Raw genomic sequence first — 5,732 nt, 5'->3', positions numbered from 1 at the left:
ATGCAAGATATGTCGGGACAACTCCAAGAATTGTTAGATAAAGGATTCATAAGACCCAGTTTTTCACCATGGGGAGCATCAGTTTTGTTCGTCAAGAAGAAAGATGGATCGATGTGGATGTGTATTGACTATATGGAGCTTAATAAGTTGACTATAAAGAATCGATAACCTCTTCCTAGGATCGATGATTTATCTGATCAACTTCAAGGTGTCGTATACTTTTCAAAGATTGATCTTCGATCCGGTTATCATCAAGTAAGAATTCGAGAAGAGGACATCCCTAAATCGGCATTTAGAACCCGGTACGGCCATTATGAATTTTTGGTAATGCCATTCGGGTTAACCAATGCCCCAGCTGTTTTCATGGACCTAATGAATAGGGTTTGCAGACCATACTTGGATAAATTTGTAATCGTCTTCATAGATGATATACTAATTTATTCACGAAGCAAGATGGATCATGAACAACATCTGAGATTGATATTAGAACTACTTAGGGACCAGAAATTGTATGCAAAATTCTCCAAATGCGAATTATGGATTCGTGAAGTACAATTTCTTGGTCATGTGATCAATGAAAAAGGAATTCATGTAGACCCTGCAAAAATTGAGGCCATTAAGAAATGGGAAACCCCAAAAACCCCGACAGAAATTCGTCAATTTCTTGGTTTGGCAGACTATTATCGGTGATTTATTGCGAAATTTTCAAAGATTGCGCAACCACTCACGGCTTTAACTCAGAAAGACAAGAAGTTTGTTTGGGGAGAGAAACAAGAAGAGGCCTTCGAAACTCTCAAGCATAAGCTATGCAATGCACCAATTCTGTCATTACCAGAAGGTTCGGAAAACTTTGTGGTATATTGCGATGCATCACATCAAGGATTGGGGTGCGTACTTATGCAAAAAGATAAAGTCATTGCATACGCCTCAAGGAAACTCAAAGTGCATGAGAAGAATTATACTACGCATGACCTAGAATTAGGAGCTGTAGTATTTGCACTTAAGATATGGAGACATTACCTATACGGTACCAAGTGCACCGTGTTCACTGATCACAAAAGTCTTCAACACATCTTCAGTCAGAAAATGTTAAATATGAGGCAAAGAAGATGGGTTGAACTGCTCAGTGATTATGATTGTGAAATTAAGTACCATCCAGGCAAGGCCAATGTAGTAGCTGATGTTTTAAGCAGAAAGGAAAGAGTAAAGCCAACAAGGGTACGAGCTTTGGGAGCAGTAGTAACCACGAGTTTGAAAGCACAAATTCTCAAAGATCAAAAAGAGCCATTGAAGGAAGAGAACTACACCACATAGAAGCTAAGTTCCAACTGAAGTTCGATGGAGTGAATTACTTGGGAAACAGGGTTTGGATTCCTAAGATTGGCAATCTTAGATCTATAATTCTAAACGAAGCACATCGATCGAAGTATTCGATTCACCCTGGAGCGGATAAGATGTATAAGGAATTGAGGGAACACTATTGGTGGCCGGGAATGAAGAAAGACATTGCCATGTATGTGAATAAATGTTTAACCTATGCAATGGTCAAGGCTGAACACCAAAAACCATCCGGACTGCTTCAACAACCTGAGATTCCCTAGTTAAGTGGGAACAAATATCAACGGACTTCATAACTAAGTTGCCTAGGAATGGGAAAGGACATGATGCAATCGGGGTAATTGTGGATCGATTGACGAAATCTGCTCATTTTCTACCAATCCGAGAAGATTTTAAGATGAAGAAACTGGCACAAATTTATATTAATGAAATCATCACTCGGCATGGGGTACCTCTTTCCATCATATCAGATAGAGATAGTCGATTTACATCAAGATTTTGGCAATCACTTCAAGAGGGGCTGGGTACACGTCTGGATTTAAGTACTTCGTATCACCCTCAAACGGATGGGCAGACGGAAAGAACCATCCAGACATTGAAAGACATGTTACGTGCATGTGTCATAGATTTTGGTGGAAGCTGGGATACGCACCTTCCGTTAGTTGAATTTGCGTACAATAACAGCTATCATACAAGTATTCAGTGTGCGCCATATAAAACATTATATGGGCGTAAATGTAGATCGCCACTCAGTTGGTTAGAAATCGATGATCGACAATTAACTAAACCTGATGTAGTTTAGGAAACTACTGACAAGATTGTAATTATCAAAGATAGACTCAAGGCCGCAAGAGATCGTCAAAAAAGTTATGCGGACAATCGGAGACGACCATTAGAGTTTCAAAAAGGAGACAAAGTACTCTTAAAAGTCTCACCATGGAAATGAATAATGCGCTTTGGAAAGAGAGACAAATTGGGTCCCCGATATATTGGTCCATTTGAAGTAATTGAAAGAGTTGGACCAGTGGCATATAAGCTAAATTTGCCACGGGAGTTAAGCACCATTCATGATACATTTCATGTATCAAACCTCATAAAGTGTTTAACCGATGAAACACTGGTCATACCATTGAAAGAGGTACAAATCAATGATCTTCTGCGCTTCGTTGAAAAACAGATAGAAATCTTGGATAGAGAAGTCAAGCAGTTGAGGCGAACCAAGATCCCGATTGTAAAAGTTCATTAGACCTCAAGACATGGACCGGAGTACACATGGGAAAGAGAGGATTATATGAAAGACAGGTATCCTCACTTGTTTGCAAACAAATCCAAAGCTGCGAATTGAGAAATTAAATTTCGGGACGAAATTTTTCTAGCATGTGGAGACTGTGACATCCTTCACTTTTGGAGCAACATGTTAACATCTTTAAAAGGACTCTTATAATCAAGATTTTAATTTATTAGGACTTGGTCATTAGAAAATCAATCGACTTAGCTCCCAAACTTGTAGCTCAGAAAACCCTGTCACGACAGATAACTGATAAAGTAACTTATGTAATGCCAAATATATTAAAATTCTTTTAAAATAAATAAAGTCGTTATTATAAAAATTTAAAAATATAAAGTTTTAACTGTATGTGCAAATAATTTTTACAAAATTTGGAATTTTGATTTAATAATGAATAATTTTATTGGTATTGATAAAATGTATTTAAATTTATATTTATTTGGAAAATCTTTTTGCGATAACACCTGTTCACAGTGTATTTGAAATTTTTCTTTGTAAATGATGTTATTTTCATCGTGAACAGTTGAATCATGAACTTGTAAATTTCCATGGTTCATGTAAGTTAATGGTGTTATCAATGAATTGGAGCTATGAATTACTTACCTGTTGCGGCTCGTGTTTTTGCTTTAGAGGGGTGTGACAAAATAAGTTGTGGGTAGATGATGTTACTGAATGAAGAACAAATTTAGGGTTTATATGAAGAAGAAGGATGATCAAGATGGGATAATTTCGAAGAAAATATAGGGAAGTTTAGAAAGAATGAACAAAGGAAGTGTTGATGATGGGAGATTGGTTTTGCTATTTATAACGTAAAACATTTTTTGGTCTTAAAATGATGAAACGGCTGATCTACGAGATCAGCCGTTTTGTAAAGGTTTTAGATTAATAATTAAGATTTTAAAATATGTTTTTATGTGAAAATTTTGTTGATGAATACCTTTTTTCACCTTTATTATGTTGGATTCAGTATTTTTCATAAAAGTTGTGGGAAGAAAAATTAATGTTAGGTTCTCGAATTCTTATGTTATCCAACTTTATACTGAAAATTTGTAATAACACATTGTAGTGTTGGTTTTAGAATGATAATGACTAACACAAAAAGTGTTTATAGAAGGGAGCTGGATTTGAATACAAATACAACAGATTTTCATTTTTCAATACAGATTTGTTGCAGAAGCCAGTAAGGTAAGACCTGATCCTAAATAATATAGATGATAACAAAACTATAAAACATTAGGATCATATATGTGATACCTTTTATGTGGGATAATCCAGATATATCCTTATTCGAGATGCTTGTAAGTAAGAAATTATAGCCATACATGTTAAAAGTTAACGACCCAAGATTAGGAAACAGTATGATCAATCTTTAATTCTATAAACGTATTTTTTTCTCTTTTCTTTATTTACTTTTTGTTTACCGATAAACAAGTCTTGGATTTATCATTAAGACACGTCTTTTTTTTGCATAAAATAGAAAAAGGGCACGTGAACTGATAGAAAACTCGACTTATAAGTGATTAGGTCCCGACATTTTGGGCAAATTAAACAACCAAATCATAAGTATACCGGTTTCATGTGCTCATGTAGATACCTATGATCATGACTTATAACTTATTATCTATCGGATGGAACATAAATACGGTTATAAATGTTTTTATAGAACATGTCACTCATTTAAAAGTCCCACATAAATTAGGTTATAAACATTACTTTATTCTTTTAGCTTTTTTGGTTATATATGATTAAAATAAAACTTTATTAATATTGATTTTATAATATTTTCATAAAATATTAATTGCACATATATATTTTAGGGTAAGTTGACATTCAAATATGAGAAATTTATAAAAATAACTGGTTTACACAACCCTTTGCCATAAAATAACCACATTTTAGAGGTTTTACCGGAATGACCACACGGATCGCCCCCGGGGGCGATCCGTACACTACGGGGGCGATCCCCCCATTAAGTCTTAAAAAAATTCCTCAAAAGTAGATATTACTGTTCATCCTCTCGTTAACCGTGTTTGACCTCGCCCCCGAGGCGATCCGTACTGTACGGGGGGCGATCCGGGTAAAAAAAAATTTTGATTTTTTTTCTAATACCAATTTCACTATAAATACTAACCTCCTACTTCATAATTTTTCACACCTTCCCTTCCATTTCTTTTCTCATATATTTTACTCTCACAACCCTTAACCCATTAAACACAATAAACCATCACAACCTTTAACCCACTAAACACAATCAACCATCAACCTTTAAATCAGATATAATGTCTGATTTTTTCTCCAAAAATCAACTAAATATTTTTTTTTTCGTAACCACAATTATCATCCGATTATTTTATAACGAAAAACCGTGAAATTTAAAATTAAATACGTAAAAAGACACACTTTATGTATTTTTCCATTTTTATTAAAAACACCCCTTAATTGTTTAATAAAAAACACAAAATGACAAAATAGGTCAAATTTCGTCAATCAGATATTATATCTGATTTACGAAACCCAAAACAGATAAAAATAATTTTTGTTTCTCCATAATTATAAAGGTTTATTTTTAAACCTTTACCCATGAACTTTGGTTCTAAAAAAGTTAAAAAATACAACTTCAATGGCGTATCAGTTTTATTAAAAATACCAAAAAAAAATGGCCGGATCGCCCCGGGGGTGAGGTCAAACACGGTTAACGAGAGGATGAACAGTAATCTCGACTTTTGAGGAATTTTTTTTTTAAGACTTAATGGGGGGATCGCCCCCGGGGGCGATCCGTGTGGTCATTCTGATAAAACCTCTAAAATGTGGTTATTTTGTGGCAAAGGGTTGTGTAAACCGGTTATTTTTATAAATTTCCCTTCAAATATTCATGTGAATGTTGGTTAGGCATATTTAATCAAGGATTGTATTTATCTCATTGATTTTTACGATGACTAGATATTCCATACAATGCAACAAGATATATTTTAATTTTTATGTTTCGTTTTTTTTTTTTTTTTTTTTTTTTTTTGATGTTGTAATACAGTTTTATTTGATTTTGAGAAATAATGTTTTTATTTTTGAATAAAATATAAATATGAAGATATATCATAAAAAATGAAAA

This window comes from Cynara cardunculus (genome assembly GCF_001531365.2).
Source record: "Cynara cardunculus var. scolymus isolate 2C chromosome LG 5, CcrdV1, whole genome shotgun sequence".
In the NCBI taxonomy this organism is placed as follows: Eukaryota; Viridiplantae; Streptophyta; class Magnoliopsida; order Asterales; family Asteraceae; genus Cynara; species Cynara cardunculus.
Note: the sequence above shows the minus strand (reverse complement) of the source record.